This window comes from Patella vulgata, chromosome 4 (genome assembly GCF_932274485.2).
Source record: "Patella vulgata chromosome 4, xgPatVulg1.2, whole genome shotgun sequence".
NCBI classification, from domain to species: domain Eukaryota; kingdom Metazoa; phylum Mollusca; class Gastropoda; family Patellidae; genus Patella; species Patella vulgata.
In genome coordinates this window covers 37,610,297-37,629,274 of record NC_065882.2, presented here as the reverse complement: position 1 = coordinate 37,629,274, position 18,978 = coordinate 37,610,297, and the positions used below count along the sequence as shown (strand labels likewise).

The 18,978-nt window shown below is 35.4% G+C and overlaps 1 long non-coding RNA gene across 1 annotated transcript in view; it reads right to left on the bottom strand.

The window, feature by feature from the left end:
- Positions 1-1,883: 1,883 nt before the first annotated feature.
- LOC126818853 (uncharacterized) overlaps positions 1,884-18,978 on the bottom strand; it is a 66,735-nt gene continuing 49,640 nt past the window's right edge. Inside the window, exon 3 of the long non-coding RNA XR_007679369.2 lies at positions 1,884-2,518. This is a non-coding gene — a long non-coding RNA (uncharacterized LOC126818853). The remainder of the gene's footprint in view (positions 2,519-18,978) is intronic.

Here is an 18,978-nt window from a genome sequence, read left to right as displayed (position 1 = left end):
TCTTTCACCGTCAGTCAAAAATCCCCCCTTCAAGAGCCTTTTTTACATCACGTCATTCAGTCAGCAGACGCCTGTCTTTCGAGACGGTCTACAATTTCTCATTTGCTTCATTCTATTCAGTATTGTTTGTTTTTTGCTCTGTTTTTTGTGATGGGTGGAACATGTGCCCTAACTGTATTCAATATGCCTCGATTCTATTGAATACTAAAACGTTTCTTAAAAATACATTATGCAAGAGCGAAATCTGCCTATTGAAGGTATTGTTTGTTTTTTGCTCTGTTTTTGTGATGGGTGGAACATGTGCCCTAACTGTATTCAATATGCCTCGATTCTATTGAATACTAAAACGTTTCTTAAAAATACATTATGCAAGAGCGAAATCTGCCTATTGCAGGTCTTTCTTTAGGCCTGAAATGTTATCTAAATTATTAATTTAGCATTAATTAACTTATCCAGACCATAATCAACTCTCGATGTCATCTTTAGCCTGCGATGTTTATTGGATTAGGTTCCGATATGCTGTTCGACTTCCTTTCATAATTTAATCATGAAATGGATAATCGAGACTAGGTTTTTTTATCGTACCGACTTTAGTAATGATGATCGAGACTAGGCCGAAAATTTAATCGCTAAAATCTCAGTTCAGAGTGGATCAATTTGACTGAAATTTTCAGCAAATTCCCTTTACATTATCTAGTTTTTAACTATTATAGTGATAACTGCCAGCTATTTATATCATTAATTTAACTTAGAACATTTAGTTTTAGACTACCTGGTTTTTTTTATACATTTCACCGATGTGGTTACTTGTACAGTTAGATTTTACTTCAATATGCTTACATTCATATGGTTTCTCTGGGTTATATTCCTGATTGCTTTCAAATATGTGTGAAGTCTGTGTCACTATAGGCCCGGGACTGTACATCGCAGTGGACGCTTACGGCTAGCCCCCGGACGCATTCACTTTTTTTGAATTGTTCGTTTGTTTGTGATTTTCTGCGTATTGTGTCTTGTCCATATATTTGTTTTTTTGTGTAAAATATGTGTGGTGTAGTCCCTCTGCACTTACTATTAAGTATGAACAATCGCATTAAACGATCTTACCAGGAAATGTTACGTTCATCTGAAAAATATCAGTTGGGAAAGAGATTATCTAAATCGTGAAGCAAATTGTACATTTGTTCATTCATTAATCCTGTCCCGATTAGACTATAGGTAAAAGCCTTCTTTGTGTGTCCAAATATTCCATCTTTACAAAAGATACAAAACACTACCACACGGTATGCTCCACATACATATCATGTATCACCAATATTAAACTTTTTATATTGGCTGCGTATATAGAAAATGATTGCTTTGAATATATTATCACTGTCTTACCAAGGTGTCTTAACCTAACACTCCCTTATCTAAACTAACTAATTCAAAGTTATGAGCCTTCATCCCAAGGTGGAAAATGAAAACATTTGGTATAAGAGTTTTTAGCTTCAATATGCATGAAAAGTGCTTCTTCCAATGAGTGCTATGAATCCAGACTAAAACATACACATTTAAACTGTATATTTCAAGTGTGTAACAAGGGCATCTGCAGATGATCTATATTATCGAAAATTTGAAGCTTAATTTCCAACAAATAAAAACGTTTTACAAAATATGTCAAAATTAAAATGTTAAGTTAAAAAGTAAAACGACAACATTTCAAAAAGACAAAACCTGAAAACGCAAAGATTTTGATCCTGCAAACGATGACATTTTGCAAATCGAACGATGAAACTTCAACTTATAGAGAAGAGTTCGCAAAGTTTTGCTATGAGTGCACTTTTGGAATTAGCTTTAATGACAAGTCATCACTCACTTTTATTTTAACCCCGTCGAGTTCAGAGCAATACAAAAAATAACTGTAACTGCGATACAGTGATGGCGGATTTCACCTGTGTCCTTTACCCAATAACTGGCGCCACTTCCCGTACCAATGAAACCGTTTTCCATCAACCGTTTAATGATGGCACTATTAGATTAATTGCATTAGGCATCAAATGGTGAAAAATTTATTGAAATCGAAACATCAATAATTTTGTTATTGACAAAACGTATAAAGTTACTCCCCTGAATAATTGATCATTTATCGGCAGTGACTCAAGTTAAAAATACAGCTTTTGCCAATATTACGTCACTTCCGATGACAATGAAGATCTGTAATTGATTTGTCCTTCAGTTTCCCAAGATTTTTACATATTTCCTTTGGCCACAATATGTCTTCTCAAACACGATGTAGCGATGCCTGTTGAGTGGCCTTTCCACCACAAATTTTGTTTTTATGTTAGTGATTCTGACTTAAGTGTTATCTATCAATCAATTGTAATATTGTAATGTTAGTTTCACTGATGCACCTTTTATGCTGAATAAATCACTAATAAGTTCTAAATGAACTTGTTCTTAAATGACCTTTCCTGTTATATTTTCTAATTCAGGCCACATTCCTGTATCAAATGGCATTGAAGTGGAACTTGCACTTTCCCTGTTGGATAAAACAATTTGATTAATTATTTTTTATTTTCTTATTTTTTTTTTTTGGGGGGGGGGGGGGGCGTACTGTGGATGGCGCTCGCTTACCACACCCATCTCTGGCGCAACTTATGAATTGGGTTTCTGGGGTCTCCTAACCCAGTCATACGCCACTAGTATCCATCCCAAACCATTTTGAACAAAACTCGCCTAGCTCCCGGACTATGAATATTATCAGAAATGAAATGAAATGGGGTTTAATGTCCTACTGTTTTGCTTCGAAGGATATTATCAGTAGTCATCATGATTACGGTTAAAAATTAATGCAAATCTAACAATAATTACCAATTTTACGGGCATCAGAAACACGGTAAGGAACTCATGTAAAATTGCATATTTCTCGGAAATGGCTGAAATTAGAAACTAATTTTTGACTTAATTGTAATCGTATTCTTGTTTATTGATATTACGAATATATATTTTGGTTTAAACAGTATTTTATTGAGGAGAAAATTTAAGAGAATATAAGTGAATAGGATGCATTAACAAGCTAAACTGCTTATATAAAACTGTTTCCATAATTATGATCATTACATATATGACGACTTTAAGGATATAGCTCTGTAAGGTGTTGTGTGATTTAAACCAAAGGTGTGGATAAAATATGTAAGTTTAAAGTTTGAAGTACGGAAGACGAAAATGATTATTTTAGAGGTGTAACATACTCATTACATTTCGTAATTCCAACTTTGAATCGATCATCAGATACCAATGTCCGGAAGGTCTATGTTTAATATATGGCGTGTTTGAAGCCTTATTAATAAACACACATTTTTTAGTGATTTGTTATATTAGTAATATCATATTCCTCAGTACGTGTAAATTGAATTGGATACAAGTATATCACGGTTATTTAAAACGTCGATTGTGATTTGTCTTTGGGTTAAGTACAGAGGACTCTTGAAAAAATAGTGGTCGCAATTTTCAAATATTTTCCCACAAAAGCATTAAGGGTCATTTTACAATGAATGATTTGCCAGTTTCTTTTGCCAAAGTAGAAGTATTCTTTAGGTTTTAATTGATAGATTGGAGATATTTTTTTAATTCTGAGAGTGTTGTAGATTCTTTAATGCCCGGGGTTGAATAATTCCAGTCTTGTATGGCTGATGGAAAGAAAGCGTTTTGATAATGACTTGTTCTGCATGGAATTTGTTTTATGTTTTCTGAATTTCGAAGATTATAAGAAGTATATGAGGCAACAAGAGGCGGTATAATGTCAGATAGATAGCTGGGCACTAGTTTATGTAGTATTTTGTAAAAAAAAAAGTATCATTTTATGTATCGAACGGCGTTGATTCGGCGCGCAAAAGCCCGTTTTGTTATATATGATATCATTTGATGTACCTCGTGGTAATCCTGTTATAGTTCGGAGGGCATCGAAATGCAGTTTTGCTAATAAGTCAGGGTCATATTTCGTACAGTTTATCCAAACGCAATCACAATAATCAAAAATTGGTAAAACGAAGGACTTGTAAATACTCCTCAGTGTTTTCCTGTTTAATCGATATTTAAAAGAGCGCATACAATTAATCAAGTTACTGGTTCTTGTTACGAGGTAATCAATATCAGTTTCCCACGTACACTTATTATTAAGGAATATGCCCAAATGTTTATGTGACAGATGGTCCGATATTTCCGATGTGTTAAATGTGAGCTTAAAGTTTGACGGAGACATTTTCCGGGAGAATGTAAGACTAATAGTTTTGGCTGGGTAAAATTTAATATTCCAGGCTTTCGACCATTCGTAGATTTTCTGTATCTCTTTATTCAAAGTATAATAATATTGTGCCAGTTTAGGATTATCAATAATTGGAAATATAGATGTATCGTCTGCGAATAGGCGTATGTTAGAATCAATATTATCAACTATGTCGTTGATAAAGATTAAAAACAACAAAGGACCTAGAATAGAGCCTTGAGGAACTCCTACATTGTTTACTTTCAGGAAAGAACTAACACTGTTTATTACTACTCTTTGTTCTCGTTTTGATAGATAATTTTCCAAAGGTTTTAATTCTTTATTTCTGATTCCAATTGATTTTAATTTATGAAATAGTCCAGTGTGCCAGACGCGATCGAAAGCTTTACTAATGTCAAAAAATATTGATTTTACTTCGCTACCATTGTCTAAGGCCTTACATGATCGTATATTTCTAACAAGTGGTAAGAAGCGGAGTTATTTTGCTTTCCACTTATTGTGAAATTATAGATATTTTTAAATATGATTTTTTCTAAAATTTTGCCCAGTGTGTTAAATGAAATGAAATGTGGTTTTATGGCACGTCAGCTCCAACCGGGCTATATTGCGCCAAACATATGGTGATTTATGAGCGACAAGTTAAACAAATATCACAGAAAAAGTATTATATGCATAAATAAAAACAATATCACAGTAACTAAAATTAAAAATGAAATAAACCTGTTATGCATATTGATATTTAAAATACAAAAATGATGTGATAAATATAAAATTAAAATTTATGATAAAAACATGTCTCTTTTAAAAAGTCTAGTATGTTACAATATAAACCCAGTTGGCCAAATAGATGACGTAGAGACTGGCAAAGGTATTATTTCGATCTTATGTTCTTGAGATGATTGCACTCAATCAAGATGTGTTTTACTGTCAAAGGAACATGCCAGTGAACACATTCTGTTTGAGGCCCTCGCTTCAAAATGAAAATATAAGTTAAAAATGTATGACCAATGCGAGAGCGACACAAAACAACTTCATCCCTCCTGCTGGTTCTATAGGAGCTTGGCCAATCTCCTAAGAGAGGCTTGATGTGATGAAGTTTATTTGTGCCTGCAAGATCCCAAGACCGTTGCCAGCGGCCATAAATGAAATTATTTATAATAAATTTAAAATCTTTATATGGCGTTAAAAATTCAGATATGGGAAGATCTAAAGCCGACTTGGCAGCCGAGTCTGCTTGATCATTCCCTTTGATATTCATATGACTGGGGAGCCAGCAAAGGACAATGTCCTTGCTGATTAACTCGTTAGATAATAGCAGACTATAAATGTCTGCTATGAATGGGTGATAAAGCTGTTTATTGTTTAGTGCTTGTAGCGAGGACAAAGAATCAGTAAAAATTATATACTTTAAGTTAGATGATGATTGAATGAACTCCAAAGCCTGAAGAATGGCCTTGAGTTCAGCTGTAAAGATGGAAGCAGCAGGTGGAAGGCGGACAGATATGGTCTCAGATGGTGTCACGGTAGCCGAAGCTACCCGATCATCATCTTTCGAACCATCTGTGTAAATTGGAGCATAATCACCATATTTAGACCTTAGCTCTCGAAAGAGAGACTGAAAAACCGTGGAGCTAGTATCTCTCTTTTTATGTTGTATAAGATCGAAATCAATCTTTGGGGGAGATACAGCCCACGGTGGAGTCCTAAAGAAAGGGGTATTCGCAATACTGTCAAGGCCGATACCAGCCTCAAATAAAAGGGGTTGTATGCGAATACCGAATGGTGGAATAACTTTAGTCTTGAGCAGATATAAATGCTCATGATAGGGTCTAAATATGGTGTTAAATGAAATATGACCTGGCAAAGATGCTATTTTCGTAGCATACTGCAGGGCCAGTTCATCACGTCTGTTCCACAATGAGGGCTCGTGCGCCTCGACGTATAAACTGTCCACTGGAGATGTACGAAATGCTCCTAAACTGATTCTAAGTCCTTGGTTGTGTATGGTGTCAAGCTCTTTGAGATAAGACTCGCGGGCAGACCCATACACAATACACCCATAATCGAGTTTTGATCTTATTAAAGCTCGATATAATCGAAGCAAGACCTTATGGTCTGCTCCCCAGTCAGTATTTGATAAGACTCTCAATATGTTGAGGGCTTTCAGAAATTTCCTTTTGAGGCTTTTTATATGGGCGATAAATGATAATTTCTTATCAAATATCAGCTCCAGAAATTTGGTTTCATCCACAACTGTATAAACTGTCCACTGGAGATGTACGAAATGCTCCTAAACTGATTCTAAGTCCTTGGTTGTGTATGGTGTCAAGCTCTTTGAGATAAGACTCGCGGGCAGACCCATACACAATACACCCATAATCGAGTTTTGATCTTATTAAAGCTCGATATAATCGAAGCAAGACCTTATGGTCTGCTCCCCAGTCAGTATTTGATAAGACTCTCAATATGTTGAGGGCTTTCAGAAATTTCCTTTTGAGGCTTTTTATATGGGCGATAAATGATAATTTCTTATCAAATATCAGCTCCAGAAATTTGGTTTCATCCACAACTGTATAAACTGTCCACTGGAGATGTACGAAATGCTCCTAAACTGATTCTAAGTCCTTGGTTGTGTATGGTGTCAAGCTCTTTGAGATAAGACTCGCGGGCAGACCCATACACAATACACCCATAATCGAGTTTTGGTCTTATTAAAGCTCGATATAATCGAAGCAAGACCTTACGCTGGGATTGTATCAATTTTAATAGCAAAAAGAGTAGGAGATAATATACTTCCCTGAGGAACCCCAGAGAATATTGATCCCAGTCGTACCTTAAATTACCTATTTTCCAAGAAATTTTTAATAAAGATAGGTAAGCGACCTCGTAGGCCGAGGTTATGGAGGTCGCGCATGATACCATGTAGTATATTGAGCTTTCTCCAGATCAAAAAATATTGCAACTAAATGTTGCTTCCTGATGAAAGCGTCCCTGACGAACGTTTCAAATCGAACGAGATGATCAAGAGTGCTCCTTTGGGACCGAAATCCACATTGGAGGACAGTAATGAGGTTGTTGGACTCTGGGTACCAAACAAGCCTTCGATTCACCAATCTCTCCATGGTTTTGCACATACAGCTAGTTAAAGCGATCGGACGATAGTTGGTAGGATTCGTATGATCTTTACGCGGTTTAGGGATGGGAATTATTGTGGCTTCATGCCATGAAGGAGGGAAATTCCCATCAACCCAAATCTGGTTAAAAAGATCCAGTAAGATTAAGAGTGTTGGAAAAGGTAAATGTTTTAAAATCTGGTAGTGTATTTCATCTGGACCAGTTGCAGTATCGCGAGCTCGTTTAAGTGCGTCACGGAGCTCAACAACGGAAAAATGATCATTGTAACATTCATCATTGCAGGACTTGCAATTAAGTCGCCTTTTCTTCTGTTGATTTTTAACGCCCCGAAAGGCATCAGAGGAGAAATTGGATGATGAATTGAATGAAAATGTACTGGCCAGAGAATTAGCAATATCAGGAAATGTTGTTAAGGTGGTATTATCAACGTTAAGATGGTTAACTGATAAAGCACTACTTTTACCTTTAATCCTATCCCATACCGATTTGGATGTGGTACGGGAATTGATCCTAGAGACGTAACCTTGCCATGAAGATTTCTTTGCTTGACGTATGGTTTTGCGGGCCTTCGCCCGGATCATTTGGTATGCCGCAATATTCTCCATGGAAGGGTGGTTCTTTAATCGTCTCAGGGTACGATCACGCTCTTTAAGAGCGGATTTGCAATCGTCATTATACCATGGTTTATTGAAACATTTTGCTTCGGTCGTGGTTTTTGGAATCGCCTGCTCAGCTACATTTTGAAGAATTGAAGTGAATAAGGCCATGGGTTCATCTGTATCTTCTAACTCTTTTGTATCAAGAGAGACGAGACACAAAGATTCAAACAGAGCCCAATCAGCCTTATGCAACGTCCACCTCTGAGGTCTTTCGACCGGAGAGGGACCATTATTATCAATCAAGATAGGAAAGTGGTCACTATCACATAGATCTTAATTTACCCTCCATGTAAAATCCTGAAAAAGGACCGGTGAGCAAATGGTGAGATCCAGGGAAGAAAAAGAAGCTGTGGCAGGATGTAGATAAGTAGGCGAGTCATCATTTAATAAACACAAATTATTAATGTTAATGAAGTCCGCTATTTGTTTACCTCTGTTGTTATCATCTGGACTACCCCAGAGGGAATGATGACCATCGAAATCTCTCGTAATTATAAACGGGAGAGGAAGTTGTGAAACAAGGTCATCAAGATCTCTGGGATTAAGGTGTAAACTTGGTGGAAGATAAACAGAACAAAGTGTTATAGGTATATGCAAAGTCACGTTAACTGCAACTGCCTGTAAAGACGAGCTGAGGGTGACTTGACTCTGAGGGATATCTCCATTAAGAATAATAGAAACACCCCATGTGTTCTACCATCACCAACTATGTGATGATGGTAACCAACAAATTGTCTAAAAGACAAAGTGTCCGAATTCCTCAAAAATGTTTCCTGTAAACAAATAGCTAGAGGATTATACTTTTGAATTAAAAGTTGAACTTCATTAAAATTTGGTTTTAAACCACGACAATTCCATTGAATAATGGAATTTACCATTGTCAGGGATAATTTATTTTTGGCGGCTTACCGTAGACGGGGTCATTATTGACCCCCTCAACGGTAATACCGTCCATCAGATCAACCCCATATTTAGTGAAATGGATAATAGGGTCTTGTGAACCCTTTTTACCCTTCTCACGCAACTTTGCTAATTTCCTTTGTCTTGCGGAAATATATACTTTTTCCTGTGAGGGGGGATAGCCGATGGCTGCGATCCTGACCCAGTACACCTGGGATCAGGAGTAGCAGGTTTCGATTTATCTAATGAAGGCGTTTCCTTGCCATTCTGGGTAGAAGAATTGAGATTGCTCTCAATAACTTCAGTTTGGGGCAAGGAAGATGAACCCTCACCAGGCAAGGACAAGGTTGTTTGAATCGAGCTCTCACACGAATGAGAAGAGCTCGAGACCCCTTTATTTTGATCTGATGTTGTCTTCATTTTCTGCTTATTAGGCCAGGTTATGTCTGTCTGAACAGAGATGGATCTGGTTGAAACTTTAACTGCACTTGAAAATGATTTCCCTTGTGGAGTAGTGGGAAAAAGTGCAATTAAATCTACCTGCTTTTGAGCATCGAAATATGATATTTTTTGTTCAGACATGACATGTTGGATTCTCTTCTCTTTCTGCCATATTGGACATTCACGGGAATAAGCAAAATGCTTTCCCTTACAATTCACACAACAAGACTCAGCCTGGTAGGTAGCGCTCTCGTGGCCATCAAAACCACAGCGAGCGCAGGTGTCTTTACCCCTGCAGACAGTCTTGCTGTGCCCAAACTTTTGGCACTTGTAGCAACGAAGAGGATTGGATATGTAAGAATCCACAGGTATGTTTAAATAACCTGCCTTGAGAGTCTTAGGTAGGTCGGGACGATTGAATGTGAGGATGTAGGTGTTTGTTAGAATCACCCTATCTCCTCTACGAACACTAATTCTTTTAACGTGTTGTACACCTTGGGGAGAAAGGTATTCTACCATTTCCTCCTCACTGCTGCCTTCAAGGTCCCGGCAACGTTTTACACCTCTACTAGAATTTAGAGACCTATGGGGAGACATCTTAATAGGAATGTCTGCCAAAGATGATGATTTAAGAAGCATGGTAGCATGCTGTTCTTTGGCACATTCTATTAAGAGTGTTCCGTTCTTTAGTTTTTTAATAGCCTTGGGCTCGCCGGCCAAGCCAGCTAAACCCTTGGTTATTAGAAATGGTGACAATTAAGAGAAACCTCGGCCAAGACTTTGACATTTTATTATTATTAGTAAATAAATCAGAAACGTCTCCTGTACTCAGACGTTTCTGTTTACGTTCTTTTATTGATGTGGGGGGATATGGGGATCCATGCATATAATTTTTTAAATTATTCACCCCTCGTCGTCCTCCAGGTTACTGCCCTGCCTACTAAGGGGAGGACTAGCGCGGATATCCGGCGCATGGCCTCAGGGCTCGACGAGGGGTATACTCAAGCCACAAAGTAAAAATACTTATCTAACCTGATTGACCCAAGCCGCCGCTCTGTAGACTGTACTCAGGACACAAAGGTAAACCTGCTGAGTGAAAAAAACCCAACAAAGCAATGGAATTAGAAAAACGTACATCCTACAGAGCAAAAAACGACCAAAGCCGATTGATCAGTGTGGGCCACACTGACCTCCCGTCTAGGTGAACCATGGGCCAAAGTAATGTGTTGCAGAGAAAGGGCTCGCAAGCCAAATCCCCACTCAATTACCAGGATTCCACTCTCCGCCGACACGGGTCGCAACGCTCGGCAAACACGTTGTCCCATCACAGGGATCCTTTTAGTCGCCTTTTACGACACGCAGGACATACGAAGGGTATATTCTTATCACCCCCTACACCCCGGGGGGGGGGGCAGTGTGTTAAGAAGTGATATTGGACGGTAGTTTGAACACTTATTGGGATCGCCATTTTTGTATATCGGGACTACGTTTGCTTGTTTCCAGCAATTTGGAAAGACAGATTTTTCGAGTAATATTTCAAGAAGCTTGTGGAGTGGAGAACTAATACTTTTCGCTAGACTTTTTAGAATATGATTGTTTATGTTATCTGGACCACCGGTCTTTCTTCTTTAAAGGAGATAAGTATCATTTCGATTTTTTTTGGGTTTATTGTTATCTTTGGCATTTCATTTTCTCTCTGTTTTAGGTCTGGTAATCGTGTCGCATTTAGCTTCACGGAGTCTGGTCCTTGTGATATAAAATACTCATTGTTTTCGAAATATATGGTTTCGTTCAATTTAAGAGGGATGTCCTGTTTGAGTCAGTAAATTCATTACTATTGATTTTTGTATCTATTTTTTGGAAAAATTCTTTCTTCGATTTTCTTATTTCGTTTACCACTACATTTCTTTTTTGTCTAAATACTGCCCAGTGGTTTGGTAAATTTGTTGGGTTTTTTCGCTTTTTGTGCTTCTTTTAGTCTTATAGTAACACATTTATTCGGAACAAATGTTTTAATGCCACTGATAATTACGTCCGAAAATGCTTTACTAGCTTTATGTGGACAACATTCATTAAGAAATAATTCTTCCAATCATATTTGCGTAGGTAATGTTCGAAGCGTGTTATATTAGTATCTGAGTATTTCCATACTGTACGAGTAAAGGAATAAACGTTGTTTTTCTTTAGGTTAAAATTTACAACAATGGGACTATGATCACTTATATAAGATTCTAAAATGTCTACACTGTTTACGAGGTGAGAAAAATTCAGGATTGCTAGAACAATGAGGCTGCAAGGGGTCTCCGATACACGTGTCGGTTCTTCTATAATTTGTTGCATGTCAAATACGTTAATAAGATCTTTTAATTTAGTATTTTTATTTTACAAAAAATCCTCATTAAAATCACCGAGAATTACAATATTAAAAGATATGGAGTATATTGCATTCGCGGAGCTCTCTTCTATTAAGCTCCAATAATTGACGTTTGCAGTAGGTTTCCGATAATAGGAACCAATAAGAAATTTGCAATTCTTTAGATGCAACTCAATCCAAACGGCTTCAAGATTATGAATTAAAAGATCTGGGCGAGGTTTAAAATATAGGTTATTTTCAGCATATATAGCGACCCACCGCCCTTTCCATTCTCCCTTTTCAGTAAGACCGGTGGGTAGAAACCACCAATCAATACATTGCTTAACGGAACGGTTTTGTCTAACCAAGTTTCAGAAAATTGTCACAACACCTGAAATAGGGGGTCCTCAAAAAATTATTCACAACGCCTGTAGTGCCTTTATTGTGGTGTCTAGACGTGCTTGAGATGATACTGAACAATAAAAAATGGATGAAAATAGAAAATAATGACTTTGGAATTTGTAACCTTGGAAAATATGAAGCAAATATACCATTCAGCACTGCGCAGCTACAGGGTAAACAACTCAACATGGGAAATCACAAAGTCTCACAGAGATACCTGAATATAAAAACTACACCCATCAAGACTTCAAATTTTGAAAACTATCTTTGTTTTAGCACACCATGTCCATATAATTAAACTTTTATTTTTCAAATACCCTCCATTTTTTCAAGGGACTACTTTCAGACCTTTTTTATTGAGTACCATCATAAACATATTTGGATTAAATGTTTCCGGTCTGTATGGAATATTGTAAATACTACATCACAATTTCCTTGAAACTGCTTTTGATTTTCAGAAATTTTTTATAATGAATACACATTGTTATCATTTGTATAACTTCTTAATTTACCCTTGAAACTTTGTGCCGGGAAGCATAAAGATGTACTGACAATTAAAGATTGAACAATTTTACTAAGTTTAACAGTAAAATAATTTGTTATACATTTTATTCAATGTTTATTCACACTCAACACATTGTTTAATTTTAGATTGTACACTAATAGTCCACTATTGAATGTGGAAAGGTCCGGCTGAATGATTGATTAGAAAATACTCCATAGAAATGAATTTGCCCCACAAAAATTATATCTAGGTAACAAATTCTATATCAGACCCTACCCTCAAAATGATTATTATTCTAACATAAATGAATAATAATCTATCCAAACTTTAGAAACAAGCCGTTTTGCTAACATTTACCAACACATGACAACGACAGTCATGATAGCTTAGATTTTGACAGTTCTGTTGTCATCGATTTACAGAACGGTCCATATGGATAATTTTGATATTAAAAGATGTGACAGTTCTTGCAAATGAAGCGTAATAGTCTATAATATTACGATTTACCACCTGATGTAAGGATAATTGTGATAGTATTAGTCACAAAGTATTTACTGCATTTTTATTTACCTTTCTGTGTCGAATTACCGCTCAAAGGAAGTGTTGCTCACATCAATGAGTTCATGCATGACTTATTTTGTTTAATATTATCAAATCCCGTAAATGACAACTCATTTGTATTTTGATAGGAATTAATCATATTCCGCAGTTGTTTAAATTAAAAAATGAAAAAAATTGTTTTTAAAATTAACACTTTGCTCATTGATATTATCATAAGGTCAAGGACATACCAGATATTCGGACACGAAGGCTACCTACGAAACATTGTTTACATTTATACAACGGCGAAATGTTTTATTACTAAAGGGAATACGACATAATTGTATGTATGGCGATGTAAATGAAACCTTTGCATATCTATACAATGTTCCGCTAAGCGTTGTCAGTTAAACGATTATTCGCATCACTCGTCTAAAGATATGAAGGGTCATTTTCAAGATTGAAAAAGAACATAGCGGATCCAAACCCCGTGGTAGCAAGACGTGGAAATCTCACACTACAAGGAAATAAGAAAGCAACTCGAAAATCTAAGACTCGACTACTGTACTACATAGATCAGAGTATAAATAGAGAGATAAAAGCTGTCCCCAAGTTTTATCGTTTTGTCTGTAGGTGTAACCTTGATTGGACAAGAAAGTGATAAAACTGAAATTATGGTTTACTGATAACACGGGAATGTACGAATTAAAGGGGTATTGACAGTGAAATAGTGTATTGTGAGTAATAGAGTTTATTCTGAACGTTTGTATCCAAGGGCCACTATTCTGTGTTGGGAAATAATATCTTCAGCCTTGTTGGTGTGGAGACTATGCAACTAGATGGTGTCACTTTACCTTGCCCTTAAGATGTCATATTTCGTTAATTCTATTGATATTTCATCAAGTTTGTTTCTTATACTTCTTGAGTTTAAATGAAGAACCGAAAACTGATTTGGACCTGGATTTGGACAAAAATCCCCACTCAACAATAATGTAGATTTAAAATACCTTTTGTGGGCATTTAGGCTGCTTATCATGTAGCACGATATAAGATCGAAAAATAATGCATGTATTTGGCTTTGGTGTATTTTACGAGAAGAGCAAGGCAAGGTCGCCACCAGTCTTCCAAAAGTATTACTAATTATAAATGTATTGAAAACAGTTTGGTGGAGGAGATGTGGTGAATCGACGATTACCTTGCTTTCGAATAGTACACAAATTGAGAGTATTTGGACATTGGTAACTGTTGGGTTGGTGGATAATTACATTCATCAATGAAAAAGAAAAAATATAAACAAAGACATAATAGAAAATAAAACATATATACAACATATTTATGCTACAGACATGTCAGTGGTCTGTTAGTTGTAGGCGAAACTGTTCAATATACATTCACACTACTTTAATTAACATAATCCCAGCTAAATTGTTGTGTTGTAATAGAATATCTGTTGAAGATTTAAGATAATTTCTACTCCGTGAGTTTGTCGTTTAACCGATGTGTAATTAGTTAGCTGTACACACCATCGTTGGCAATTCATAAAAGAAAGATATGGTGGTTGGAATGAAATGAATTTGAATTTGGGTTTAAAGTCCTACTTTTCTGTACCAACCGGGATAATGAATTTCAAGTTTTTATTGTCCTTGAGCCACAGACTCATCAGGAAAAACAGAAATATTTACAAAATATTTACAAAACAAAAATGAACAATACAAATATCCATATATACTAATATATAAACACGGTATTACAAACAACAATCGGGATATGGAGAGTAGAGTGGCCGTATATTAATTGTTACTATTCCGTTTAATCTCTTCGTCTCTTATTTTATTAGAAAAATATAAAAATCTACCAAGGTTTAGAAGTTCAGATACATTTTTAGTACATAAAAGATTAAATAATTTAAAAACACTGGGGTTCGAATAATAATATTTCTTTATATATTTATATCTCAGATTTTTATAAATTGGACAAATTAAAACAAAATGGTACTCATCTTCAATGTCTTCAAAATTACACAATGTACATAATCGTTTACTTCTCTCAATATATTTAGTACTATATCGTAACCTTTCAATATTTAAATTATGACTGGACAAACGGATTCTTGTAATTTCAAGTCTGTATTTTCTGTCTATTGGTTTAGTCAAATAATATTGTAAGCCAAATGTATTCACAATATGCTTATAAATGATACATTTACTTGATAATTCAAATTTCTCAATACACTCCTGTCTAAATATGTCTAATAATCTTTGTCTGATGATATGGATACAATTTGTGTTTATGAGATGAGCAGGTTTTTCCCATAAGTCTCCCAAGCCAATTTTAAAAAGTTCCTTCTTAACATTCAGGACCCATGGGTCATCATTTATTAACATATTAGAGTAGCAAGAATTAAGTAAAACATTAGTAGAAGAACGTATTTTAATCCAGTATTTAAAGATCCGTAATTTTCTCGTAATGATTAAAGGGAAACGTCCAAGTTCATAATAGATCATGTGGGAATTTGTGGTTGTTCTTGTATCTAAGATTTTCTTAAGGTACCTTAAATGTATTTGTTCTATATCATGTCCCGAATGAAAACCCCAAACTTCAGCTCCATAATTTAGAATACAAGAAATAAAAGTATCGAAAATACAAAGTTTAGTTACAATTTTCATTACAAACTTTTGAGACTGAGAAAAGAGCTTTTCGACCTTTTCAGCAATATTTTTTTGTGTAATTAGATAGTTACAATTAAAATTTAGTAGTAGGCCAAGATAATTAAAACTATTTACAACTTCAATATTACAACCACCAAGAGTCCAATTCTCATAATTTTTAAGTTTACCCCCATTTCGAAAAATCATAATCTTAGTCTTTTTAGTATTGATTTGCAAATCCCATTTACGTGTGTATCGACATAGTGAATTCAAAATATCTTGAAGGTTATGTTGAGATTCTGAAAGAACTACTTTATCGTCCACGTACATAAGTAAAAATAAATTGAATGTCTGGATATCAATATACTCACAATTATCGGCTAAAAGATGAGATTCGCAATCATTAATATAAAAAGAAAATAACAACGGCGATAAAACTTCCCCTTGAAATAGACCATTCTTACTATTAAAATATTCAGATAGTTCTCCATCTAATTTAACACAACATTTAACCTTGTCATACAGAGACCTTATTATTTTCAAAGTTTTACCCCCAATTCCCTTCTGTATTAATTTATACCATAATTTACACCTGTTTAAATAATCAAAAGCTTTACAGTAATCTACAAAGCAATCGTAAAGACGACGTTTTTTCTTCAGAAAATAATAAATAGTTGATTGTAAAATAAAAATAGCGTCTACAGTGGACTAGTTTTTACGGAACCCAAATTGACAGGTAGTAATTTTCATCTCTTTAGCATCAAACTTTAAGAGACGATTATTGATAATAGAAGTGAATAATTTACCGAGACAAGAAACAATCGTAATTCCTCTATAATTATCTAGGTCTGAAGTATCACTTTTATTAAAAACTGGTACGATATTACCACTGTCCCAAGATGATGGAAAGTAGCCAGAGTTGAGGACATTATTGAAAATACTAAGGAGAAAGGGCATGAGTTCATTCTGGCCATATTTTAAAATTTCATTCTGAATATTGTCATTTGCAGAAGCCTTATTTAGTTGTAGACGTTTAATACACTCTCTAATCTCATGTTCAGTTATCGCTTTATCAAAAATATCATCGATGGTATTATTAACAGGTTCGTTATCATATGACGTAAGAAATTCAATAATTCCTTCATTAACAGTCGGCAGGTTTGAGGAAAAATTATTAAAATGAGTATAGAATTCATCTATAGTTAAATTGGGGTCAATTTTTGTTTTGCGTTTATTGAATAGTTTATAAAATATTTTTGGATTGGACTTACGTAAAAACTCATGCTTATTTTTATAATCGTATTTGAGTTTTATTTCATTTTTTTTTTGCAATTAGTTTTAGATTGTATTAAATTCAACCTATTTACAGTAGTCTTATTGCGATTATATACAAATAAAGCAAATTTGTATTCATGGTATTTATTTTTGCAGTCGTCTGTAAACCATGGCTTATCAATTTTAGTTTTTTTACGGGACCTTTTTCTATGTACAGTGTTTACAGTGTATACTGATATCAAATCAGATAGACATTTGGAAAAGCCTTCGACACAGTTGTCAACGCTGTCCTGAGTAGTGTTGTCCACAAAGCAAGAGCTCGTTAACACGTCTTGGTTATCTCTCAGTGTATTGCGAATATCATCAATGTTAACTTTACCCCAGTTAATTTGACTGCATGTTTCCGCTCTTTGCTCACATTTATTTTCCTTATTGTTACCATGTACTGTTTTCGTTTTATTTGTTGGATTAAACATGTTAAATATTATGGGTGAATGATCAGAGAATTCGTTGAAATAGCCAGATTGAAAGTATTTAATAAGTGATAAATGTTTGGCATGGAGTAATAGATAATCAATAAGACTACTGCCTTTATTTGAGCAAAATGTAAAACTATCATGGGTATCATTCTTAAGCCTACCATTCACAATTCTTAACCCTGTAGATTTACAAAGAGATATCAGTTGTCTACCAAACTGGTTAATAGAGATATCCATATTACTCCGAGTTGGTAATTCAACATCCGGGGTATAACTACATATATGGGATATTTTGCTGGAAATAGAGTCTGAAGATACATCATTTTCGATAAACTCATCTAATGTAACTAGCATTAAAATCACCGGTTACAGTAACCACACCCTGATTATCAAACTTAGCTACAACATCCTGTAATACGACAAATAGATTAACAAAATATTTCTTATAGAAAATGCTACCATGTGGTGGGAAGTAGCATGCAATAATATACAGAGTTTCAGCATATCCACATATTTTAATAACCACAATAGTATCATACATATTTTCAACTATGGTACATTTATGTATTATCACATTTTTAATTAGGATGACTAATCCCCCACCCTTATCCCACTCCCTTGCAAAAGCGAAAGCCGTATAATTTGTGAGCCTAATCTCGTCGTGTACAGAAATCCAACACTCATACGACATTATTACATCATATTCAACAAGAAGATCGACAAAACCGTCCTCTTTTAACTTTTCACAGAGTCCTTTACCGATGTTCCATGATAAAAAAGATAACTCGGATCTACTCTCCAGAATTTCCTACGCGGTGGGATTGTTTTCTGTAGGAGCATACTCCATGTCATTGTTATAGAACTGAGGAGATCCACTGCTCAGACATCGCCTCTTACTTCTTCTGTCTGCTGGGGGATCTTTCCATGGTCTGTACACAGGCGCAGTTTTGAGCAAAGTGTTTTCTTTATCTTCATCATGAACAGACTGTTCATACAACTTCCCATCTATAAAGAGTTTATCCCTTACCATCCGAGTTTTATGACCTTTCTGCTTATAGTTCTTCATGACACGGTAAAGTATTTTTCGTTTCTCTTCGATAATGGCTGGGAATTGTTGGTTGATGCCATACGGCTTATCCTTGAGTCTGTTTGAAATACTGAGTATATACTCCAGGTCCCTGTGGTAGATGAATCTGGCTACAATTGGGCGAATACGCCCCGTGTCATGTCGACCAAACCGATGCACATTCCCAAATTCAAAATGATAATCCACGCCTAGTTCACGCACAATAAACAGTCTTAGTAACTCTTCTGTATTTTCACCCGTATTTTCTTTTAGACCGTGAAATATAAGATTATTTTTCAAAGAGCGACACT